Source organism: Phyllobates terribilis, unplaced genomic scaffold (genome assembly GCF_046119375.1).
Source record: "Phyllobates terribilis strain yellow unplaced genomic scaffold, ASM4611937v1 Scaffold_1__5_contigs__length_1240528914, whole genome shotgun sequence".
Taxonomy (NCBI): domain Eukaryota; kingdom Metazoa; phylum Chordata; class Amphibia; order Anura; family Dendrobatidae; genus Phyllobates; species Phyllobates terribilis.
Window position 1 is genome coordinate 114,957,855 of NW_027362761.1, and position 27,340 is coordinate 114,985,194.

The following is a 27,340-nucleotide window of genomic DNA, read 5'->3' on the forward strand; positions in this document are numbered from 1 at the left end:
GTGCAGCCTGCCACCCACCCACCCCCAGGCTGCAATACCATACTGCTTGCTTTCTTGCACTTGAAATTTGGCCTTTTAGGCATGTGGAGGCGGAATCTGGCCACCACGTCATGGCTGCGTTGGCGGCCTGGAATCCATACTCTGTCCCCAGCCGCCCGGTGGCCCAGGTGTCCACACTCGGTCCCCAGCCACCGGGGGGGGTCGGGTGTCCATACTCGGTCCCCAGCCACCCCGCGGTCGGGTGTCCTCACACGGTCCCCAGCCGCCCCTATTTCTCCTTGGAACATCCCCCCACACACTTTTCTTAGCCCAGCCTGCTTTAGGGCAGCATTGGACGAGCCCACCAGCGAACCAGACTCCTCTGGTGGGCCCTGGCTTCTCCATCAGGGGAGGTGAGAGTGCCAAGGTGAGGCGCATAATGGTGATGATACAAGTTAGCATCTGCTTTGTTTTCTTGGAATGCAAGCGTAAGTGTGCAGCCTGCCACCCACCCACCCCCAGGCTGCAATACCATACTGCTTGCTTGCTTGCACTTGAAATTGGGCCTTTTAGGCATGTGGAGGCGGAATCTGGCCACCACGTCATGGCTGTGTTGGCGGCCGGGTGTCCATACTCGGTCCTCAGCTGCCCCGCGGCCGGATGTCCACACACGGTCCCCAGCCACCTGGGGCCAGCCGGGTGTCCATAAACGGTCCCCAGCCGCCCCTATTTATCCTTGGAACATCCCCCACACACTTTTCTTAGCCCGGCCTGCTTTAGGGCAGCATTGGACGAGCCCACCAGAGAACCAGACTCCTCCGGTGGGCCCTGGCTTCTCCATCAGGGGAATTGAGAGTGCCAAGGTGAGGACCATGATGATGATGATGATGATAGAAGTTAGCATCTTTTCATAGAATCATAGAATGGTAGAGTTGGAAGGGACCTCCTGGGTCATCTGGTCCAACCCCCTGCTCAAAGCAGGAGGTTTTCTTGGAATGCAAGCGCATGTATGCAGTAGCGGCTAGGCCTGAGGTGGTCAGCGTTTTGGCGCATATCCTACCTCCTCCGAGGATTGCTGGATGTTTTCCTGCTACTATCCCAGTTCTATGACTCCAGTTAAAACAAAGCTTCAGGTGATAAATGATGGATGAGGTAGTGGCAAAGGAGAAAGAGCAGGAGGAACAGGGACCATTCACATCAATATCAGGCCAGTCAACCACATATGTCTTGTAGGATATGTTTCTGTAACAAAATGAGCGGTTCGGCTACACAGTTATAGGGCATACAGTGAGTGCAATGCCTACCAAAAATTTTGAGGCACTCCAATGCCCCTTGGAAATGACATGGAGGTCAGAGGGCATTAACTAAATCATTTTTTCCATTTATAGCAACTGGGTCTCCTATACACTGTTGGCCTAAGCAGTGAATGGAAGGCTTTCCAAAAATTATGAGGAACTGCAATGCCCCTTGAAACAGACATGTATTACAGCATACTAAAAACCTTCTATCCATTATTGGGGAGTGGGTCTCACTTAGTTTTCGCCTTTTCATTGAAAAGCAAAAGCTGACTAAAATTAGGAGGAAATGCAATGCCCGTTGGAAGAGTCGTGGAGGTTAGAGTTAATTAAAAACAACATTTCAATGCCCCTTGGAAGAACTGTGGAGTTCAGAGTGGCTTAAGAAGACGGTTTTAATGCCCCTCGGAAAAGAAGTGGAGATCCCAGTAGCTTAACAAGCCGGTTTGAATGCCCCTTGGAAGAGACGTGGAGGTCACAGTAGCTTAACAAGACACTTTTAATGCCCCTCCGAAGAGACGTGGAGGTCCCAGTAGCTTAACAAGATGCTTTTAATGCCCCACGGAAAAGTGGTGGAGGTCCCAGTAGCTTAACAAGATGATTTTAATGCCCCTCAGAAGAGATGTGGAGGTCCCAGTAGCTTAGCAAGACGCTTTTAATGCCCCTTGGAAAAGTGGTGGAGGTCCCAGTAGCTTAACAAGATGCTTTTAATGCCCCTCAGAAGAGATGTGGAGGTCCCAGTAGCTTAAAAAGACGCTTTTAATGCCCCTCGGAAGAGTGGTAGAGGTCACAGTAGCTTAACAAGACCCTTTTAATGCCCCTCAGAAGAGATGTGGAGGTCCCAGTAGCTTAACAAGACGGTTTTAGTGCCCCTCAGAAAAGAGGTGGAGGTCACAGTAGCTTAACAAGGCTCTTTTAATGCCCCTCAGAAGAGACGTGGAGGTCCCAGTAGCTTAACAAGACGGTTTTAATGCCCCTCAGAAAAGTGATGGAGGTCACAGTCGCTTAACAAGACGCTTTTAATGCCCCTGGGAAAAGTGGTGGAGGTTGCAGTAGCTTAACAAGATGCTTTTAATGCCCCTTACAAGATCCATACAGTACAGCATCTTAAAAACATTATTCCCATTATTGGGGAGTGTGTCTCCCATAGTATTTGCTTATGCCTTCCAAGCAAAAGCTGCCAAAAATTAGGACGGAGGAACTTGCAATGCCGCTTACAAGAGCCATGCAGTACAGCATATTGCAAACATTATTCCCATAGTTGGGGAGTGGGTCTCCCATAGTCTTTGCTTATGCCTTCCAAGTAAAAGCTGCCAAAAATTAGGATGGAGGAACTTGCAATGCCCCTTACAAGAGCCAAACAGTACAGCATCTTAAAAATATTATTCCCATTATTGGGGAGTGGGTCTCCCACAGTCTTTGCTTATGCCTTACAAGCAAAAGCTGACAAAAATAAGGACGGAGGAACTTTCAATAATGGCAACATGGACCACGGTCACCCTGGTGGTATAGTGCTGGTGGAGGCTGAGGATAAGGACAAGAACATAAAACAGCCGAAATGAGGAAGCGTATACCTATGTGTGGGTGTGAAGCGGTGCATGTGAATACACCTCACAAAAAAACACAGTGGATTTGACTTTATGTTACTCTGCTGTCATTTGGTGGTGATGAGAAGTCTGGCCCAATCCAGCCCTTGTTCATTTTGATAAGGGTCAGCTTGTCAGCATTGTCAGTTGACAGGCGAGTGCGCTTATCAGTTATAATTCCCCCAGAGGCACTAAAAGCATGCTCCGATAACACGCGAGCGGAAGGGCAGGCCAGGACCTCCAAGGCATACAGAGCAAGTTCATTCCAAGTGTCCAGCTTAGATACCCAATAATTAAAAGGCACAGAGGAATCACAGAGGACACTGGTACGGTCGGCAAGGTACTCCCTCACCATCTTTAGAAACTTTCCACTCCTTGTGAGAGTACCCCGCGCCTTAGGGCCTGTAAGCTGGGTGGGTCTCAGAAAACTGCCCCAGAACATTGACAGTGTTCCCCTGCCTCTGCTGGATTGGAGTTGCCTCTCTCTCGCTTGTACGCCTTGGTTGGTCAATGAACTGTGACCTCTGCAGCTAGCGTGTTCAGATGGGAACTTTTTTAACAGTTCTGCAGCAAGGGCCTTCTGGTACTGCCCCATTTTTGTAGACCTCTTCACCTCAGGAATAAGAGAGTGAAAGTTCTCCTTGTAGTGGGGGTCTAAAAGTGTCACCAACCAGTAATGACTGTCACCCAACATTTTGACAACGCGAGGGTCACGGTTAAGGCAACGTAACATAAAGTCAGACATGCGTGCCAGACTCGTAACGGGCAAGACTTCTGTGTCCTCACCAAGATGATGACTGACCATGCTTTCCTCCTCCTCCTCTTCCTCCTCCCCCCTGTCCTCAGGCCACCCACGCTGAACCAACGGTATGACAGTTGTACAGGTACTACCATCTACAGCGCATGATACAAGCTCCTGTTCTTCCGCCTCCTCCTCTCCCTCATTGCCCCCCAACGCACTTTGGGATGAGATGAGGCTGGGCTGTGTGAAATCGAATGCTATGGCTTCTTGATCCATCTCATCATACTCTGGCTGCAATGCCTCCTCTTTAATTCTCTGCAGAGAGCGTTGCAAAAGACAGACAAGTGGAAAGCTGACGCTAATGATGGCGCCATCGCCACTCACCATCTGGGTGGACTCCTCAAAGTTTGTCAAGATGGTAGAGATGTCAGACATCCAGGTCCACTCCTGAGGTCTTATGTGTGGAGTCTGACCTGAATATCGATGTCCTTGTTGCAGCTGGTACTCCACAACTGCTCTATTCTGCTCACAAATCCTTTGCAACATGTGGAGGGTAGAGTTCCAACGTGTGGGGACATCACACACCAGTCGGTGTGACGGAAGCTGCAAACGCTGCTGCAACACAGCAAAGGCGGCGGAAGCTGTAGCCGACTAGCGAAAATTAGCTGACAGGCGGCGTACTTTGATGAGCAGATCTGGCAACTCGGGGTACGATTTATGAAACCGCTGAACCACGAGGTTAAGCACATGAGCCAGGCATGGTACATGTGTGATCTCGCCTCGCCTCAGAGCCGCCACCAGGTTACGGCCATTGTCACATACGACCATGCCTGGATGTAGCTTCAGCGGTCTCAGCCACAGATCTGCCTGCTCTTTCACAGCTGTCCACAACTCACAAGCAGTGTGAGGTTTCTCACCTAAGCTTAGGAGTTTCAGAATAGCCTGTTGCCGCTTGGCGGAGGCAGTACTGCAGTGCTTCCAGCTTGTAACTGATGTGGTGATATCTGAGATGGAGTCTGAACATGAGGAGGAGGAGGAGGATGATGCGCAGGAGCTGTACACTGTGGGGGCAACTCTGACTGACATAGGGCCCGCAATCCTCGGTGTGGGGAGGATGTGTTCCGTCCCAAGGTCTGACTGGGTCCCGGATTCCACTATGTTTACCCAGTGTGCCATCAGGGAGATTTACCTTCCCAGGCCACAAGCACTTGTCCACATGTCCGTTGTCAGGTGGACTCTCCCAGTAACTGCATTGTTGAGGGCACGGCAGATGTTTTGGGACATGTGCTTGTGTAGTGCGGGGATGGCACACCGGACAAAATAGTGTCGGCTGGGGACCAAGTACCGAGGGACGGCCACCGCCATAAGGTTGCGGAAGGATTCCGTCTCCACCAGCCTAAAAGGCAGCATTTCCAATGCAAGCAGTCGTGAAATGTGCGAATTTAGGACAGTGGCCTGTGGGGCAGTTCAAAGGTCTGGGATATGGACAATTGAACTCTGCGGTGGGACGTGGACGTTGATGCTGTTTCTTGAGAAACTGCCATAACAAGTGAAGACTGAGAGGAGGGGGCATCTTTGCATGCAGTATGGAAAGGGGATTGCCTTGCACAAACAACAGGGGGTTCCATTGCACGCACAACAGCGGAAGAAGCAGTGGTGACACCCGCTGACACTGGTCGTGGACCCTGGGGTACGCCCCACAAAGTCGGGTGCTTTGCTGCCATGTGCCTGATCATGCTGGTGGTGGTCAGGCTGGTAGTTTTGTCACCCCTGCTGATGCTGGCATGGCAGGTGGTACAAATGGCCTTTTTGGGGTTATCAGCAGAGTCTTTAAAAATATTCCAGACTCTGGAAGACCTACCGGTTGTATTGTCAACGTCCCTCGTGTTGGTGTTACGGGGAACGTTTGTCCGCCTTCTGTCTGCGGCCACCACACTGCTTCTTCCTGCCTGTTGGGGTACTCTGCCTCCCTCCCCCTGTGTGCTGCTGGCCTCACTCTGCATGTCCTCCTGCCACGTTGGGTCAGTTACTAGATCATCCACCACCTCCTCCTCTTCCACTTTCGCACCACGATCCTCCTCCTCACTTCCTGGCAATTGTGTCTCGTCATCGTCCACCTCTTGTGACAAATTGCCAGCGTCGACTTCCTGTGGCTGTGGCTGTTCAAATATTTGGGCATCGCTACATGGGATCTCCTCTTCCACCACTTCAAGCGGAGCAGGCGAGGGGCACAAATCTGAAAATGGACCAGTGAACAGCTCTTCAGAGGGTCCAAGTGTGGGATCAGTTGCTGTCTGACGACACTCGGCATGGTGGGAGGAAGGAGCATCAGGGTGAGGAGGAGTATGCGGTCGAGACTCACGGCTACTAAGTGTCGACCGTGTGGAAGACAGGCTGGAGGTGGTGGTGCCCAGGTAACTGGAAGTATTATCTGCTATCCAATTAATAACCTATTCACACTGATCAGCTCGCAATACTGGTGTTGCTCTGTGCTTCCCTACAAATTCGGTCAAGAAGTGGGAGCGAGAAGATGTGGCTGTTGGTTGTGGCACATTTTCACCTTGGCCACGGCCCCGTCCTCTGCACGCATCATCACCAGAACGTCCACTTCCACGTCCCTTGCCACGCGCCTTGCCCATTGTAAAGGAAGTAAAATAGCTTACACTCGCACTATCCATGGAAAAAGGGTAATCTAAAGTAGATTAGAACCGTGGAAGAGGAAAACCACAGATCTATTTCTCTGGCCTACACCCAACTCTTTTAAACAATCTGAACAATCAGGGAGAAAATATTACTGTTTTTCTTTACGGAAAAAATACCAAAAGCTGAAAAATAGAGATTTCTTACCATGGAACAGCAAAACCACGGTTATAATTTACTGGTGTATGTATACCAGACTTTTTTTAATATATATATATTTGCGGCTGAACAGTGAGCGACACACACAAACTGTTTTTTTTTAGATACAAATGGCCCAAAAGTGGGTAATGCAGAGGTTTGAACCGTGGAACTGCAAAACCACACTTGTATTTCTCGGGCCTACACCAGACTATTTTCAACAGATATATTTTTGCCTGAGCAATCAGGAGACACTATTATTTATTTTTTACAGCCAAAAATTGCGAAAAGCAGGATAATACAGAAATTTGACCCGTGGAACTGCAAAACCACACTTGTATTTCTTGGGCCTACACCAGACTATTTTCAACAGATATATTTGTGTCTGAATAATCAGGGAGACGCTATTATTTTTTTTTTTACGGCAAAAAATGCCAAGAGCAGGATAATAGAGATTTTTTACCGTGGAAAAGCAAAACCACAGTTATAATTTACTGGTGTATACCAGACTTATTTAAATATATATATTTGCGGCTGAACAGTGAGCGACACACTCAAACAGTTTTTTTTTTTTTAGATACAAATGGCCCAAAAGTGGATAATACAGAGGTTTGAACCGTGGTACTGCAAAACCACACTTCTGTTTCTCTGGCCTACACCAGACTATTATCAACAGATATATTTGTGTCTGAAAAATCAGAGACACACTTTTTTTTGGGGAGGGGGCACCAAAAGGTTAATAAGACGGGTATTTGTACAGTGTGAAGGAGGAAAAAAAAGAGGATTTAGATGAAAAAAAAAGGATTTTTCCTGCCCCCGAGACCTGGAGCTAAGTCCAGCAATTTCAGCAACAGGAGCACACAGGACTGTAATGCAGCGTTTGCTGGTATAACCCCTGCATCTCCTATATAGCCTGCCTGCCTGCCTGATATCTGGGATGGATATTAGTCCTGAGAAGGACTGTTTGTTTGATCTGGCAGCCTTTACAGACCCTACACTAACTATTTTGCAGTATATATCTCTCCCTAAATCAGCAGCGCTGTCCCTACACTGTCTGATCCGGGACGACTGTGTCCAAGATGGCGGCGCCCGGTTTTAAATACTCGAGGTGACGCTGTGCGGCCAGCCAATCACTAATGCCCACAAACAACATGGCTGCGGCATTACAGTGACTGGCTGGCAATCCCTGCATGTTCATTAGCTCTGTAAAGAGCGCCGAACATGCAGGGCGGAGACCCAAGCTCCCGCCCGAGTAATCCGGAAATGCTCGGTGCTCGCTGAACATGCCGAGTAGCGTGATGCTCGGGCGAGTACCGAGCAGTGTCGAGCATGCTCACTCAACACTAGTAATTATTCTTTCTTCACCGCCCAATGGTATAAAATTCTGTGAGGCACATGTGGTGTCAACCTGCTCACTCTCCCCCTAAATGAATTTAATGTGAGGTGTAGTTTGTAAAATCCCATCACTTATGGAGGGTTTCTGCTGTTCAGGCACCTCAGGGGCTGTGCCAATGTGACATGGCAATCTCAATTAATTCCAGCAAAATCTGAATAGGGCACTTTTTCCACTCTGAGCTTTGCACTGTGCCTCTAAAGTAGTTTTCAACCACCCATGCTGTATCAGTATACTCAGAAGAAATTGCACAGTAAATTGTGGGGTCAATTTTGCTCCTGTTGTCCTTGTGAAAATAATTTGGAGCTAAAACAACATTTTTGTGGGAAAAATATGATATGTTATTTTTTCAGCTAAACGTTATTGTAGCATCGGCTCTCTGCCTCCTGCTAGGCAGACACGCCGTCCCTCTCACCTTCCTGTTCAGCCCGCGGCATCCTCCAGCGCTCCTTCCCTCGCTGCTGCCGGCACGCGCTCCTCCCCGGGCACTGTGCTCAGGGCGCGCATGCTCCCCCTCTCTTAAAGGGACCGCGCGCGCCGTCCTAAGGAGTCCCCGGCCAATGGCCGGAGGACTTCCCATATATAAGGCTCTTCCTCCAAAATGGAGGTGCCCGAGCAAAGTTGTAGCAAAGCATACTCACCTCTGCTTTAGCCCTCAGGTCCCTTTGCCAGCCTTACGTCCAGTCCTGTCTGCCTGCTTGTCTTCCCTTCAGCCCGACAGTCTGTCTCCTGCTTCCGCCAGTCTGTCTATGGGCAAGTCCACCTGCGGTACAGGAAGCACCTGCCAGTTACCTGCCTGCTGCCTGCCGTACCTGCTAACCCGCTCACCTGGGAGAGCTCACCTGCTACCCGCCTGCTAGCCTACCTGGAGGCTCCGCCGTCATTTGCCGTGACCACCTGCCTGCCAGCTAAGAGACTCTTACCCGCTCAACTGGGAGCACTCACCTGCTACCCGCCTGCTAGCCTACCTGGAGGCTCCGCCGTCACTTGCCGTGACCACCTGCCTGCCAAGAGACTCTTACCCGCTCAGCCGTCACTTGTCGTGACCGCCTGCTTGCCTGCCAGCCAAGAGACTCTTACCCGCTCAGCCGTCACTTGCCGTGACCGCCTGCCTGCCAGCCAAGAGACTATTGCCCACTCAGCCGTCACTTGCCGTGACTGCCTGCCTGCCAGCCAATAGACTGTTACCCGCTCAGCCGTCACTTGCCGTGACCGCCTGCCTGCCTGCCCAGAGACTATTACCCGCTCAGCCGTCACTTGCCGTGACCGCCTGCCTGCCAGCCAAGAGACTCTTACCTGCTCTTCCGTCACTTCCCGTGATCACCCGCCTACTCACCCAGAGACTGCTACCTACCAGCTGTGTCCACCCGCTACTCCGGTCAGTCCCAGCTACCTGACCCGTGGGAGCCACCTGCTCTATTACAAGGTCGTCCCCAGTATAACATCTGCCCCTCGAGGTTCCGCCTTGTTCTTGGGCACAGAGGATCCACCACCCGGCCCCGTTACAGTTATAAAATTCTATGCAGCGCCTGGGGGTTCAAGTGCTCACCACACATCTAGATAAATTCCTTGAGGTGTCTAGTTTCCAAAATAGGGTCACTTTGTGGGGGATTTCCACTGTTTAGGCACATCAGGTGCTCTGCAAATGTTACATGGCCTTCGCTATCTATTCCAGACAATTTTATGCACCAAAAATTAAACGGTACTCCTTCTCACCCAAATAGTACTTTTCCACCACATATGGGGTATTTGAGACTCAAAAGAAATTGCACAATAAATTGTATGGTGGAATTTTTCCTGCTGCCCTTGTGAAAATGCTAAATTTGGGGCTAAAGAACATTTTTGTGGGAAAATATGATATTTTATTTTCTCGACTCAATTTTATAAAATTCTGTGAAGAACCTGGGGTTTCAAAGTGCTCATCACACATCTGGATAAATTCCTTGAGGGGTCTATTTTCCAAAATGGAGTCACATGTGGAGGGTTTCCACTGTTTGGGCACATCAGGGACTCTGCAAATGCGACATGGCATCCGTTATCTATTCCAGACAATTTTGCGCTTCAAAATTCAAAATGCGCTTTTTCTCTTCCGACCGATGCCACTACAAATGGGATATCGGTGTACTCAGTTTTTCTTTTTTAATAAATTTGCAAAAATTTCTACATTTCTGTTTTTTTCAGTCAAGATGGGGTGCATCTCTTTAATGAGAAAAAAAAGAACTTTTTAGAATTTACCAAATAGCTACAAAGACTGAAAAATTTAAAGGGGTGTGAATACTTTCCATACCCACTGTATATACAGGTGCATCTCACTAAATTAGAATATCAAAAAGTTTATTTATTTCAATTCTTCAATACAAAAAATGAAACTCATATGTTATATAGAGTCATTACAAACACAGTGATCTATTTCAAGTGTTTATTTCTGTTAATTTTGATGATTATGGCTTACAGCCAATGAAAACACAAATCATTATCTCAGTAAATTAGAATACTTTATAACAACAGCTTGAAAAATGTTTTTAAAATCCGAAATGTTGGCCTACTGAAATGTTTGTTCCGTAAATGCACTCAATACTTGGTCGGGGCTCCTTTTGCATCAATTACTGCATCAATGCGGAGTGGCATGGAGGCGATCAGCCTGTGGCACTGCTGAGGTGTTATGGAAGCCCAGGTTGCTTTGATAGCAGCCTTCAGCTCATCTGCATTGTTGGGTCTGGTGTCTCTCATCTTCCTTTTGACAATACAGCATAGATTCTCTATGGGGTTAAGGTCAGGCGAGTTTGCTGGCCAATCAAGCACAGTGATACTGATGTTTCTAAACCAGGTATTGGTACTTTTGACAGTGTAAACAGGTGCCAAGTCCTGGAGGAGAATGAAATTTCCATCTCCAAAAAGCTTGTCGGCAGAGGGAAACATGAAGTGCTCTAAAATTTCCTGGTAGACGGCTGCGCTAACTTTGGTCTTCATAAAACACAGTGGACCTACACCAGCAGATGCCATGGCTCCCCAAACCATCACTGATTGTGGAAACTTCACACTACACCTCAAGCAGCTTGGATTGTGTGCCTCTTCACACTTCCTCCAGACTCTGGGATCTTGATATCCAAATGAAATGCAAAATTTACTTTGCAATTACTTAGTGTCAATGACTGCCTTCTGGACATCTGTCAAGTCAGCAGTTTTCCCTATGATTATGGAGCCTACTGAAACAGACTAAGGGACCTTTTTAAATGCTTAGGAAGCCTTTGCAGTTGTTTTTTGTTAATTATTCTAATTTACTGAGATAATGACTTTTGTGTTTTCATTGGCTGTAAGCCATAATCATCAAAATTAACAGAAATAAACACTTGAAATAGATCACTCTGTAATGACTCTATATGATATATGAGTTTCACTTTTTGTATTGAAGAACTGAAATAAATTAACTTTTTAATGATATTCTAATTTAGTGAGATGCACCTGTATATTGTGAGGGATCAGCTCTGTGGTAGACCCTGGTTCATACACAGGATTCAGATCGCTGATTCAAAACAAGTAGGTAGTTTATTAAAAATTCATAAATCGTCAGGGTTAACAAAATCAAACAACCGCTTCCAGGCACAAAAAGGTATAACTGAACAAAAATGGAAAATTAACCAGTTCATATAAAGTACGGGCTGACCCGTTTAAATGTCAGTCCTTTTCTCTCAGATTCCAGCAGGTCTGAGCAGCACATGCAAGGCCTCCTCACCTTGCAAACACACAGACAGAGTGAGACACCAGCTGCCTTAAATCAGACATTCCAAGACCTGGACTGGAGGTAAGTGAGCAGCCGATCCCACCCAGCTCTTTCAGCTGCTTGTAAAACCTGGGCCCATTAAAATCCTCCCAGTGTAACATACCTGGTGGCGGGCTTGCATAGTGCACCATCTCTCACTATGCAAGATCGCAAACTTGATCTTCTGTCCAGTCTGCTAGCCTGGCTTCTATTCATGCTGTCTGTTTGTCTCTGTTCTGACTGCTTAGGGCGGCGGCCCGGTTACTTCCTGATTCTTGTAGCTGCTGTGGGCACACCCCTAATGCATCCTCAGCCTATTGCTGTCTGTCACTGGATATTTAAACCAGCTTCACCTGGAAGCTGATGCCTGAGCAATGCTTTCATTCAGTGTGCTCCTTGACTCTGAATGTGCCAGGTCCTGTTCTGTTCTTGTCTATTTCTGCCACTCTGGGGACTGTATTCCCAAACTGGCTCCTGTATCTCTTTCAGTAGCAATTCCTGTCTGAACTGTACCCTTGCCTGTTCGTCCCGCCTTCTAGGGGCCGCATACCTAGATCTGTTATCTGTGTTTTCTTGCCTGTCTGTCCGCCTTCCTGGAGGCTGTATTTCCAGGCCTGTCTGAACACGCTCCTAGCCTGTTCGTTTCTGCCTCTGGGGGCCGTACACCCAGGCTCGTTCCTGTATTTCGCTGCAGTAACAGTTCCTATCTGAACTGTCTCCTAACCTGTTACTTGTTTTGTCCCTATGTCCGTTTCCTCCCTTTTGCTGCAGCGTCTGAACCAGCTCTTGGCTATACCTAGGCTCGTTCCTGTATTTCGTTGCAGTACAGTTCCTGTCTGAACTGTCTCCTTATCTGTTACCTGTTTTGTCCCTATGTCTGTTTCCTCCCTTTTTGCTGCAGTGTCTGAACCAGCACTTGGCTATACCTAAGCTCGTTCCTGTATTTCGTTGCAGTACAGTTCCTGTCTGAACTGTCTCCTAACCTGTTACTTGTTTTGTCCCTTTGTCCGTTTCCTCTCTTTTTCTGCAGAGTCTGAACCTGCACCTAACTCCTACTCATTGTCGCTGTACTTCTGTTTGTGAGTTTGGAGTCCACTCGCTACTTCTTTGCAAGTACCTTGTGTGTATCTGGTTCTGCCTTTCCCTTCCAGTCTGTTACGTGTGAACAGAGCCCTGTCCCCTCTGCTCTGTCTTTGCTCACCGCTTTGGCGGTTTATCTCTGCTCTGTCTTTGCTCACAGCTTTGGCGGTTTATCTCTGCTCTGTCTTTGCTCACCGCTTTGGCGGTTTATCTCTGCTCTGTCTTTGCTCACAGCTTTGGCGGTTTATCTCTGCTCTGTCTTTGCTCACCGCTTTGGCGGTTTATCTCTGCTCTGTCTTACTTACCGCTCTGGCGGTTTCTGCCTGCTCTGCTCTGCCTTGTCTACCGCACTTGCAGTTTCGCTCTGCTCAGCCTTGTCCACCGGGCCTGCGGTTTCGCTCTGCTCTGCCTTGTCCACCGCATCTACGTTTCGCTCTGCTCAGCCCTGTCCACCGCATCTGCGGTTTTGCTCTGCTCAGCCTTGTCCACCGCACTTGGGGTTTCGCAGGTTAGAGCACCCAGCCTGTGCTCTAACCTGCCTGGTCCTGTATTCCCCGATGTGGTTCATCAGCCATGTCCGGGGTCTGACCTGGAGTCGCGCCTGGTCCCTCTGCTCGGTTCCTCCCTGGTGCACAGGCGTCGTTAGCCGTCGTGCGACCTTGGTCGGATCAGGTAGATACTTAGTTATGCCCCTACAGGCACTCTCCGGTTCATGGTCCAGTGGGATCACTAAACACGCACACGCCAGTCAGTCCGGGCGTGTGTATAACAGTTTACTCAGGCCATGGTTCCCGTTGAGCCCCACGGCCCTTCGCTCTCAGAGACATTTTGAATCCGTGTCCAGCGAATACGTGCATTAAAAAAAAATAAATAATTTTTTTTTTTTCTCTAGCTATGGCCCAGGCAATGTACGCACCAGTCCAAATGGAGCTTTCTGCACCCGTTCCTGCGGATCCGCCTCGGTACTATGGGGATCCTAAACAAAGCCATGCGTTTGTGGAGCAATGCATGCTGCATTTCAAGTTCTAGCCTCTCTATTTTCCTACTGATTGGTCTAAAGTGGCATTTATGTTATCCTACCTAGCTGGTGATGCTTTGAAATGGGTCACCCCCCTATGGGAAGCATGGGATCCTATCGTCCTTGACCTGCAGGCCTTCCTGGTGGCCTTTCTAATGGTCTTCGATGACCCCAATCCTGAAGCCTCTGCTAATGCTTCTCTTCCCAGTATCCCGGAGCAGCCCCGATGGGTAATGTGTGTGGGTAGCTCACCAGTTCTCCAGCCCGAAGAGACTGATGCCCACCCAGAATCCACACAGGATGACTACGCTCCGCAGAATACTTCTCTTCCCAACCTCAAGAGGCAGTCCAGACGTGCAAGGCGTAGAGGCAAACCATCACGCCAGGTTCTGTCCTCCCAAAGACCTCTTGTTCCCCAGCCTGCAGAAGCAGCTACCCGCACTGAATCCATGAAGGTTGACCATGTTCGGCAGGTAAAGCAGAGGTCAGAATTCAGTCACAAAATCGGATTGCAGTCCCGCTGCGGTTGTTTGGGTCCCCCTGACGGTCTTTGTCCAGTGAAGGTTGGAGAATCCCAAGACATTAGGCCTGTAGGAGAGGCTGCCCTGAGCATTGGTGTTTCCTCTCCACAGATGACCATGACTGTCTCCATGGCAAGTGAAAGCCTCGGATTAACCGGAAGTTTCGGGCTTAAAGCTTTGAAGAGTCAGTGTCTGATTCCTGTCCGAAAACTCCAGAAGCCGGTTTGGGCATTGTCTGCAGAAGGACGAGCCCTACTCAGAAACAGTCAAAGGATGTCTGTACAAATTAAGCTCCAGATTGGAGCATTACACTTGAAGAAGCTTTCCTTTCAGGTGCTGACTGGTTTACCCACAAGTCGTCCAGAGCCAAGAAATCTAGTGACCGCTCAGGTCTGGAGACCTTGCATGCTGTATCGTGGGGGACTGTTAAGGTACAAGGGGTGTCCAGTCGCTATATCTTCAGGGCAGTCAGCAATGTCTTCTTCTTCTTTATCAGATCTGCTAGTTGCTGACTCGCTGTGCGCTGAAGTCTCCGAAGGAAGAGAAGCGGAGGCAATGTCCCCACACAGTCTCGACGATTGTACCAATGATCTGGCTTCAGGTACCGTCCCGCCTCACAGACATGTCATCTCTGAAACCAGACTTAAGTTGGTCCCAAAGCAAGGACCCTCCGTCTCAAATAAATCTGGTCCTACGTCCATCAAGGCGGTAATTACCCCGAAGTCTCTGCACCCCTCCATCCAGGCGGTGGACCTCCAGTTGTCTCCTGAATTCTCCGGGGTGCTACCTGTTAAACGGAGAGAGACTTTCCTACACCCGGTACCTGGTAAGCCGCCCACTTCATCCAGTAAGCTTGGCAAAATGTACCTTGAAGCAGTGATTACCCCTGAGTCTCTGCATCCCTCCGACCAGTCGGAGGACCTCCAGTTGCCTCCTGAATCCTCCGGGGTGCTACCTGATAACAAATGGAGAGAGACTTTCCTACACCCTGTACCTGATACCTCGCTCACTTTGTCCAGTGAGCTTGACCAAGTGTACCCCGAAGCAGTGGTTACCCCCGAGTCTCTGCACCCCTTCAACCAGGCGGAGGACCTCCAGTTGTCTCCTGAACCCTCTGGGGTGCTACCTGATAACAAATGGACAGAGACTTTCCTACACCCTGTACCTGAAACCTCGCTCACTTCGTCCAGTGAGCTTGACCAAGTGTACCCCGAAGCAGTGGTTACCCCCGAGTTTCTGCACCCCTCCAACCAGGCGGAGGACCTCCAGTTGTCTCCTGAATCCTCTGGGGTGCTACCTGATGACAAATGGACAGAGACTTTCTTACACCCTGTACCTGGTACTTCACCCACTTCATCCGTTGCTGAGGATGGCTTGATGGGAGGAAGCATCCTAGTTACCAAGATGATGAGACCAGTTTCGTTTCCTCTAGTGGACAGAAGAGGCAATCCTCTTGAAGAGAAGGACTGGCCTCCCAATTCTCTGTGGAACACTCTTGCAGGCTTGAAAAAGAGGGGGCGTAAGGGGGGGGTACTGTAACATACCTGGTGGCGGGCTTGCATAGTGCACCATCTCTCACTATGCAAGATCGCAAACTTGATCTTCAGTCCAGTCTGCTAACCTGGCTTCTATTCATGCTGTCTGTTTGTCTCTGTTCTGACTGCTTAGGGCGGCGGCCTGGTTACTTCCTGATTCTTGTAGCTGCTGTGGGCACACCCCTAATGCATCCTCAGGATATTGCTGTCTGTCACTGGATATTTAAACCAGCTTCACCTGGAAGCTGATGCCTGAGCAACGCTTTCATTCAGTGTGCTTCTTGACTTCTGAATGTGCCAGGTCCTGTCCTGTTCTGTTCTTGTCTGTTTCTGCCACTCTGGGGACTGTATTCCCAGACTGGCTCCTGTATCTCTTTCAGTAGCAGTTCCTGTCTGAACTGTACCCTTGCCTGTTCGTCCCGCCTTCTAGGGGCCGCATACCTAGATCTGTTATCTCTGTTTTCTTGCCTGTCTGTCCGCCTTCCTGGAGGCTGTATTTCCAGGCCTGTCTGAACACGCTCCTAGCCTGTTCGTTTCTGCCTCTGGGGGCCGTACACCCAGGCTCGTTCCTGTATTTCGCTGCAGTAACAGTTCCTATATGAACTGTCTCCTAACCTGTTACTTGTTTTCTCCGTATGTCTGTTTCCTCCCTTTTGCTGCAGTGTCTGAACCAGCTCTTGGCTATACCTAGGCTCGTTCCTGTATTTCGTTGCAGTACAGTTCCTGTCTGAACCGTCTCCTAATCTGTTACCTGTTTTGTCCCTATGTCTGTTTCCTCCCTTTTTGCTGCAGTGTCTGAACTAGCTCTTGGCTATACCTAGGCTCGTTCCTGTATTTCGTTGCAGTACAGTTCCTGTCTGAACTGTCTCCTAACCTGTTACTTGTTTTGTCCCTTTGTCCGTTTCCTCTCTTTTTTTGCAGAGTCTGAACCTGCACCTAACTCCTACTCGTTGTCGCTGTACTTCTGTTTGTGAGTTTGGAATCCACTCGCTACTTCTTTGCAAGTACTTTGTGTGTATCTGGTTCTGCCTTTCCCTTCCAGTCTGTTCCGTGTGAACAGAGCCCTGTCCCCTCTGCTCTGTCTTTGCTCACCACTTTGGCGGTTTACCTCTGCTCTGTCTTACTTACCGCTCTGGCGGTTTCTGCCCGCTCTGCTCTGCTTTGTCTACCACACTTGCGGTTTTGCTCTGCTCTGCCTTGTCCACCGCATCTGCGGTTTCGCTCTGCTCAGCCTTGTCCACCGCATCTGCGGTTTCGCTCTGCTCAGCCTTGTCCACCGCACTTGCGGTTTCACTCTGCTCAGCGTTGTCCACCGCACCTGTGGATTCGCTCTGCTCAGCCCTGTCCACCGCACTTGCGGTTTTGCTCTGCTCAGCCCTGTCCACCGTACTTGCGGTTTTGCTCTGCTCAGCCCTGTCCACCGCACTTGCGGTTTCGCTCTGCTCAGCCCTGTCCACCGCACTTGCGGTTTCGCTCTGCTCAGCCTTGTCCACCGCACCTGTGGTTTCGCTCTGCTCAGCCCTGTCCACCACACTTGTGGTTTTGCTCTTCTCAGCCCTGTCCACCGCACCAGCAGTTTCGCTCTGCTCAGCCTTGTCCAACGCACCTGCGGTTTCACTTTACCCTGCTTGATTACCGCACCTGTGGCTCTGAATCCGTCTCCTAGTCTGTACTGGACCCTACTGAGCCTGTGCTCTAACCTGCCTGTTCCTGTATTCCCCGGTGTGGGTCAACAGCCGTGTCCGGGGTCTGACCTGGAGTCTCACCTGGTCCCTCTGCTCGGTTCCTCCCTGGTGCTCAGGCGTCGTTAGCCGTCGTGCGACCTTGGTCGGATCGGGTAGATACTTAGTTACGCCACTCCAGGCACTCTCCGGTTCATGGTCCAGTGAGATCACTAAACACGCACAAGCCAGTCAGTCCGGGCATGTGCATAACACCCAGCATTATGTGTGCTAGAGCCTACTTCTCTGGGTCCTATATTACCGAGGCTTTGCACTTCGGGGACACATATCTCCTGTCCACGACCTGTCCAGCTTCCACTATATATATATATATATATATATATATATATATATATATATATATATATATATATATATATATATATATATATATATATATATATACATACATACACAGTACAGACCAAAAGTTTGGACACACCTTCTCATATAAAGATTTTCTGTATTTTCATTACTATGAAAATTGTACATTCACACTGAAGGCATCAAAACTATGAATTAACACATGTGGAATTATATAGTTAACAAAAACGTGTGAAACAACTGAAAATATGTCTTATATTCTAGGTTCTTCAAAGTAGCCACCTTTTGCTTTGATGACTGCTTTGCACACTCTTGGCATTCTCTTGATGAGCTTCAAAAGGCAGTCACCGGAAATGGTTTTCACTTCACAGGTGTGCCCTGTCAGGTTTAATAAGTGGGATTTCTTGCCTTATAAATGGGGTTGGGACCATCAGTTATGTTGTGCAGAAGTCAGGTGGATACACAGCTCATAGTCCTACTGAATAGACTGTTAGAATTTGTATTATGGCAAGAAAAAAGCAACTAAGTAAAGAAAAACGAGTGGCCATCATTACTTTAAGAAATGATGGTCAGTCAGTGCGAAAAATTGGGAAAACTTTGAAAGTGTCCCCAAGTGCAGTTGCAAAAACCATCAAACGCTACAAAGAAACTGGCTCACATGAGGACCGCCCCAGGAAAGGAAGACCAAGAGTCACCTCTGCTTCTGAGGATAAGTTTATCCGAGTCATCAGCCTCAGAAATCGCAGGTTAACAGCAGCTCAGATTAGAGACCAGGTCAATGCCACACAGAGTTCTAGCAGCAGACACATCTCTTCAGCAACTGTTAAGAGGAGACTTTGTGCAGCAGGCCTTCAGGATAAAATAGCTGGTAGGAAACCACTGAAAAGGACTGGCAACAAGCAGAAGAGACTTGTTTGGGCTAAAGAACACAAGGAATGGACATCAGACCAGTGGAAATCTGTGCTTTGGTCTGATGAGTCCAAATTTTAGATCTTTGGTTCCAACCACCTTGTCTTTGTGCAACGCAGAAAAGGTGAACGGATGGACTCTACATGCCTGGTTCCCACCGTGAAGCATGGAGGAGGAGGTATGATGGTGTGGGGGTGCTTTGCTGGTGACACTGTTGGGGATTTATTCAAAATTGAAGGTATACTGAACCAGCATGGCTACAACAGCATCTTGCAGCGGCATGCTATTCCATCCGGTTTGCGTTTAGTTGGACCATCATTTGTTTTTCAACAGGACAATGACCCCAAACACACCTCCCAGCTGTGTAAGGGCTATTTGACCAAGAAGGAGAGTGATGGGGTGCTACGCCAGATGACCTGGCCTCCACAGTCACTAGAACTTAACCCAATCGGGATGGTTTGGGGTGAGCTGGACCGCAGAGTGAAGGCAAAAGGGCCAACAAGTGCTAAGCATCTCTGGGAACTCCTTCAAGATTGTTGGAAGACCATTTCCGGTGACTACCTTTTGAAGCTCATCAACAGAATGCCAAAAGTGTTCAAAGCAGTCATCAAAGCAAAAGGTGGCAACTTTGAAGAAACTAGAATATAAGACATATTTTTAGTTGTTTCACACTTTTTTGTTAACTATATAATTCCACATGTGTTAATTCATAGTTTTGATGCCTTCAGTGTGAATGTACAATTTTCATAGTCATGAAAATATAGAAAAATCTTTAAATGAGAAGGTGTGTCCAAACTTTTGGTCTGTACTGTATATATACTGTGTATATGTGTGTGTATGTATATATATATATATATATATATATATATATATATATATATATATATATATATATATATATATATATATATATATATATATATATACATATATAAGCTATTGAGCCCATTCTACGCCCGGGTGGTGGGCATTTTTATTGGTATATGGTTTCTCAACCAGGTATTTGTGCTGCCCCCATCCTGGTATTTGTGCTCCCCAATCCTGTTGCCCCATCCTATGTGCTGCCCTCATCCCTATCCTGGCATGAATGGCACGCCTCATCCCTATCCCGGTATGCATGGCACCCCTCACACTCAATCCTGGTATGCATGGCACCCTTCACCCTAAATCCTGGTACGCATGGCACCCCTCACCCCCAATCCTGGTACGCATGGCACCCCTCACCCTCAATCCTTTTATGCATGGTACCCCTCATCCCTATCCTGGAATACATGAAACTCCTCATCCCTATCCTGGTATGCATGGTGCCTCATCCGAATCCTGGTATGCATGGGCCCCCCAGATCCCTATCCTAGTATGCATGGTACCCCTCATTTCCCAATCCTGGTATGCATGGTACCCCTCATCACCAAATCCTGGTATGCATGGTACCCCTCACCCCTCAATCCTGGTATGCATGGTACCCCTCACCCCTCAATCCTGGTATGCATAGCACCCGTCTTCCCCCAATCCTGGTATGCATAGCACCCCACCATCCCCAATCTGGGTATGCATGGCACCTCACGATCCCCAATCCTGGTATGCATGGCACCCCCCATCCCCAATCCTGGTATGCATGGTCCCCTCATCCCCCCAATCCTGGTATGCGTGGTCCCCTCATCCCCCCAATCCTGGTATGTATGGTACCCCTCATCCCCCAATCCTGGTATGTGTGGCCGCCTCATCCCCCATTCCTGGTATGTGTGGCCCACTCATCCCCCAATCCTGGTATGTATTGTACCCCTCATCCTCCAATCCTGGTATGCTTGGTCCCCTCATCCCCCAATCCTGGTATGCATGGTCCCCTCACCCCCAATCCTGGTATGCATGGTCCCCTCCCCCCCAATCCTGGTATGTGTGGCCCCCTCATCCCCCAATCCTGGTATTTATGGCACCCCTCATCCCTTTCACGCTGCACACAAACAAAAAAATAAACACTTATACTCACCTTTCTTCCCTGTGCTCCAGCGCTGCTGTGTCCTGTTCTGCAGGAGGCCAGGGGAAATGTGTCTTCAGTAAAATGGCGCCGCATAGTGCTATGCGCATGCGCCGATTCCGACGCCTTCACTCTTCCCCCGGTCTACGGCCAGAAGAGAGGTGCCGCGGCAACGCTACTCCCGGTCTGGTAAGTATGTAAGTATGGCGCCGGAGATCGCGGTATGCGTTCAGTGTCTACGCATACCGCGATCTTCAGCGCCATACACTCCTCTTACCTGTAATGGCTCCATGCGTTTTTCTGTCTGGAGCTAGACTGCTCGTCGCGCATGAGCAGTCTATAGAGGCTTCAGAGAGAGGGACGCTTGGTCGATTATATTATAGATATATACAGTACAAACCAAAAGTTTGGACACACCTCATTTAAAGATTTTTTTGTATTTTCATGACTATGAAAATTGTACATTCACACTGAAGGCATCAAAACTATGAATTAACACATGTGGAATTATATAGTTAACAAAAAAGTGTGAAACAACTAAAAATATGTCTTATATTCTAGGTTCTTCAAAGTAGCCACCTTTTGCTTTGATGATGCTTTGCACACTCTTGGCATTCTGTTGATGAGCTTCAAAAGGAAGTCACCGGAAGTGGTCTTCCAACAATCTTGAAGGAGTTCCCAGAGATGCTTAGCACTTGTTGGCCCTTTTGCCTTCACTCTGCGGTCCAGCTCACCCCAAAGCATCTCGATTGGGTTCAGGTCTGGTGACTGTGGAGGCCAGGTCATCTGGCGTAGCACCCAATCACTCTCCTTCTTGGTCAAATAGCCCTTACACAGCCTGGAGGTGTGTTTGGGGTCATTGTCCTGTTGAAAAATAAATGATGGTCCTACTAAACGCAATCCGGATGGAATAGCATGCCGCTGCAAGATGCTGTGGTAGCCATGCTGGTTCAGTATGCCTTCAATTTTGAATAAATCCCCAACAGTGTCACCAGCAAAGCACCCCCACACCATGACACCTCCTCCTCCATGCTTCACGGTGGGAACCAGGCATGTAGAGTCCATCCGTTCACCTTTTCTGCGTTGCACAAAGACACGGTGGTTGGAACCAAAGATCTCAAATTTGGACTCATCAGACCAAAGCACAGATTTCCACCGGTCTAATGTCCATTCCTTGTGTTCTTTAGCCCAAACAAGCCTCTTCTGCGTGTTGCCTGTCCTTATCAGTGGTTTCCTAGCAGCTATTTTACCATGAAGGCCTGCTGCACAAAGTCTCCTCTTAACAGTTGTTGTAGAGATGTGTCTGCTGCTAGAACTCTGTGTGGCATTGACCTGGTCTCGAATCTGAGATGCTGTTAACTGGCGATTTCTGAGGCTGGTGACTCGGATAAACTTATCCTCAGAAGCAGAGGTGACTCTTGGTCTTCCTTTCCTGGGACGGTCCTCATGTGAGCCAGTTTCTTTGTAGCGCTTGATGGTTTTTGCAACTGCACTTGGGGACACTTTCAAAGTTTACCCAATTTTTCGCACTGACTGACCTTCATTTTTTAAAGTAATGATGGCCACTTGTTTTTCTTTACTTAGAATTTGTATTATGGCAAGAAAAATGCAGCTAACAGTCTATTCAGTAGGACTATGAGCTGTGTATCCACCTGACTTCTGCACAACACAACTGATGGTCCCAACCCCATTTATAAGGCAAGAAATCCCACTTATTAAACCTGACAGGGCACACCTGTGAAGTGAAAACCATTTCCGGTGACTACCTCTTGAAGCTCATCAAGAGAATGCCAAGAGTGTGCAAAGCAGTCATCAAAGCAAAAGTGGCTACTTTGAAGAACCTAGAATATAAGACATATTTTCAGTTGTTTCACACTTTTTTGTTAAGTACAGTAAAGACCAAAAGTTTGGACACACCTTCTCATTTAAAGATTTTTCTGTATTTTCATGACTATGAAAATTGTACATTCACACTGAAGGCATCAAAACTATGAATTACCACATGTGGAATTATATACTTAACAAAAAAGTGTGAAACAACTGAAAATATGTCTTATATTCTAGGTTCTTCAAAGTAGCCACCTTTTGCTTTGATGACTGCTTTGCACGCTCTTGGCATTCTCTTGATGAGTTTCAAGAGGTAGTCACCGGAAATGGTTTTCACTTCACAGGTGTGCCCTGTCAGGTTTAATAAGTGGGATTTCTTGCCTTATAAATGGAGTTGGGACCATCAGTTGTGCTGTGCAGAAGTCTGGTGGATACACAGCTGATAGTCCCACTGAATAGAGTGTTAGAATTTGTATTATGGCAAGAAAAAAGCAGCTAAGTAAAGAAAAACGAGTGGCCATCATTACTTTAAGAAATGAAGGTCAGTCAGTGCGAAAAATAGGGAAAACTTTGAAAGTGTCCCCAAGTGCAGTTGCAAAAACCATCAAGCGCTACAAAGAAACTGGCTCACATGAGGACCGCCCCAGGAAAGGAAGACCAAGAGTCACCTCTGCTTTTGAGGATAAGTTTATCCAAGTCACCAGCCTCAGAAATCGCAGGTTAACAGCAGCTCAGATTAGAGACCAGGTCAATGCCGCACAGAGTTCTAGCAGCAGACACATCTCTACAACAACTGTTAAGAGGAGACTTTGTGCAGCAGGCCTTCATGGTGAAAATAGCTGCTAGGAAACCACTGTTAATGACAGGCAACAAGCAGAAGAGACTTATTTGGGCTAAAGAACACAAGGAATGGACATTAGACCAGTGGAAATCTGTGCTTTGGTCTGATGAGTCCAAATTTGAGATCTTTGGTTGCAACCAACGTGTCTTTGTGTGACGTAGAAAAGGTGAACGGATGGACTCTACATGCCTGGTTCCCACCGTGAAGCATGGAGGAGGAAGTGTGATGGTGTGGGGGTGCTTTGCTGGTGACACTGTTGGGGATTTATTCAAAATTGAAGGCATACTGAACCAGCATGGCTACAACAGCATCTTGCTGCGGCATGCTATTCCATCCGGTTTGCGTTTAGTTGGACCATCATTTATTTTTCAACAGGACAATGACCCCAAACACACCTCCAGGCTGTGTAAGGGCTATTTGACCAAGAGGGAGAGTGATGGGGGGCTACGCCAGATGACCTGGCCTCCACAGTCACCAGACCTGAACCCAATCGAGATGGTTTGGGGTGAGCTGGACCGCAGAGTGAAGGCAAAAGGGCCAACAAGTGCTAAGCATCTCTGGGAACTCCTTCAAGATAGTTGGAAGATCATTTCCGGTGACTACCTCTTGAAACTCATCAAGAGAATGCCAAGAGTGTGCAAAGCAGTCATCAAAGCAAAAGGTGGCTACTTTGAAGAACCTAGAATATAAGACATATTTTCAGTTGTTTCACACTTTTTTGTTAAGTATATAATTCCACATGTGGTAATTCATAGTTTTGATGCCTTCAGTGTGAATGTACAATTTTCATAGTCATGAAAATACAGAAAAATCTTTAAATGAGAAGGTGTGTCCAAACTTTTGGTCTGTACTGTATATAATTCCACATGTGTTAATTCATAGTTTTGATGCCTTCAGTGTGAATGTACAATTTTCATAGTCATGAAAATACAGAAAAATCTTTAAATGAGAAGGTGTGTCCAAACTTTTGGTCTGTATTGTGTATATATATATTTATAATAATTTTGTTTTGAAAACTTTAGCCTTTTAAGAAGGTGAACTGAAACAACTGAAGACTGGCTCTCTGCTGTCTCATTGTTTTTTATGAGATTTTCTGCTTCTGAGCTTGGAGATACCATTTTGTTGCGGAAATTGTCAGCATGTAGCGAGTAAACAAATGGTAGATCTGTGCTATTACCGTAGAGATAATTAGGTCGATCAATTCTCCATTTATATTTTTTGAACCATTGAGTCAACAAAATGGCAAAAGAGGCTAAATCCAAATCCTGCCAGATCTGAGCACAAAACTCCACTTTAATATTCAGTGCTGAAATGAATCCGATTCCCCCTAATAATTAGTAGAGATGAGCGGTGTTCGACTAGAACTGTTCGCCAATCTCAAATTCGAGCTGTTTTGGGAGGTGTTTGAGTCGTTCGACGAACGTGAACGATTTCCAAAAAATTTGGCTGTTCGAGCTTATGTTCGGTAACTGTTCGTGCACCAAAAGTGTAACTGGATTTTTTCACATCATGCAGTGATTGTCTGTCACTCACTGTAATGTCACAGCCATGGTGGTTGTGGCATTACAGTGGTTGCCCAAATCGATGGGAAAACAGTGAATCATGAAAAGCCGGCTATTCAGCAGCAGCATACACCGTTACCCGACAATTTAGAACCGAAAGAATAGAGCATCACACATAGATTAGATAGATATTATATATGTGACTGACATGTTTCTAAGTACAATGATAGTGTTGATTACTGTTCTTGTCATTTAGTGTTAAAATAAAGGATTTATTAAAAAAAAAAAATTGGCGTGGGGTTCCCCGTAATTTTAGTCACTAGCAGAGGTTAAGCAGACGGCTGAGGCAGATGTTTGAATCCTGGGAAGGGGGTAATACCCCCGGAGCTTCCCAGGCTACTAATATCAGCCCCCAGCTGAATACCTAGCCTTTACTAGCTATTAAAATGGGGGACCCTCCAAAAAAATGACGTGGGGTCCCCCCTATTTTAATAGCTAGCAAAGGCTAGGCAGACAGCTGGGGGCTGATATTAATAGCCCAGGAAGGGTGCCATGAATATTGGCCCCCTCCCAGGCTAGAAACACCAGCCGTCAGCCCCCCCAGAAATGGCGCATCCATAGGATGCGCCAATTCTGGCACTTAGCCTCGCTCTTCCCACTGCCCTGTAGTGGTGGCAGTGGGGTAATAGGGCTGGGGTTGATGTCAGCTTATAATGCCAGCTGACATCAAGCCCAGGTTAGTAATGGAGAGGCGTCTATAAGACACCCCCATTACTAACCCCATAGTCAAAGTTAAAAAAAAACACAAACATCCAGAATAAAGTCCTTTAATTGAAATAAACACACAATTCTTTATTGTTCTAAATTAAACCATACTTACTATCACGCCCATTCCAGTTGAAGCCAACGATCTCCTGCAATAAAAGTAAAATAATAAACCAATCTCATCCTTACCTTTCCATGGTTCCCAGGACGGCTCCAGTTCTGCTACATTCACATGACAGGCTGGATCGCAGCCGAAAGCTGCCATCCAGCTTGCCGTGCCGCAGACACTGAGAAGCGCAGGCATGCTTGCGCTCCTCAGTGTCTGGCTGTGACGATATCCAGATAAGCCGAGTTCATGTCCAATGAACTCACCTCAACTCATGCACGTCACTGACAGCGTGGGAAAATTCTCCTGCGCTTGCCGTGAGCGCAGGAGAATTCTCTCTTGCTCACCGCAAGCGCAGGAGAATTTTCCAACGCTGTCAGTGACGTGCATGAGGTGAGCTGAGTTCATTGAACATGAACTTGGCTCATCTCGATGCCATCACAGGCAGACACTGAGGAGCGCAAGCATGCCTGCGCTTCTTGGTGTCTGCGGCATGGCAAGCTGGAAGGCAGCTTTCGGCTGCGATCCAGCCTGTCATGTGAATGTAGCACAGCTGGAGCCGTCCTAGGAACCATGGAAAGGTAAGGATGAGGTTGGTTTATTATTTTACTTTTATTGCAGGAGATCATTGGCTTCAGCTGGAATGGGCGTTATGGTAAGTATGGTTTAATTTAGAACATTAAAAAATTGTGTTTATTTCAATTAAAGGACTTTATTCTGGGTGTTTGTGGTTTTTTTTTAACTTTGACTATGGGGTTAGTAATGGGGGTGTCTTATATACGCTTCTCCATTACTAACCTGGGCTTGATGTCAGCTGGCATTATAAGCCGACATCAACCCCAGCCCTATTACCCCACTGCCACCGCTACAGGGCAGTGGGAAGAGCGAGGCTAAGTGCTAGAATTGGCGCATCCTATGGATGTGCCATTTCTGGGGTGGCTGACGGCTGGTGTTTCTAGCCTGGGAAGGGGACAATATTCATGGCACCCTTCCAGGGCTATTAATATCAGCCCTCAGCTGTCTGCCTAACCTTTGCTAGCTATTAAAATAGGGGGGACCCCATGTCATTTTTTTGGGCGAGTCCCCCATTTTAATAGCTAGTAAAGGCTAGATATTCAGCTGGGGGCTGATATTAGTAGCCTGGGAAGCTCCGTGGGTTTTACCCCTTCCCAGGCTTCAAACATCTGCCCCCGCCGTCTGCTTAACCTCCGCTAGAGACTAAAATTACGGGGAACCGTATGCCAATTTTTTTTTTAATAAATCCTTTATTTTAACACTAAATGACAAGTACAGTAATCAACACTATCGCTGTACTTATTATATATGTGACTGACATTTTCTATCTATCTATCTAATCTATGTGTGATGTTCTATTCATTCTGTTCTAAATTGTCGGGTACCGTTGCTGAATTGCCGGCCGGCTTTTTTAAAGAGAGTGTCTTCTGAGCAGCTTGTCAGCTTTTGGACACCTTTGGAGGTGTTTTCTATGTGTTTTTAGTTGCCTGCCATTGGTTTTAACGGTGTTCGACAGTGTTCTAAGGTGTTCGACGAACATCCCGGTGTTCGACGAACCGAACCCGAACATTACGGGGGTGGCTCAACACTAAGAATTAGTACAGAGAA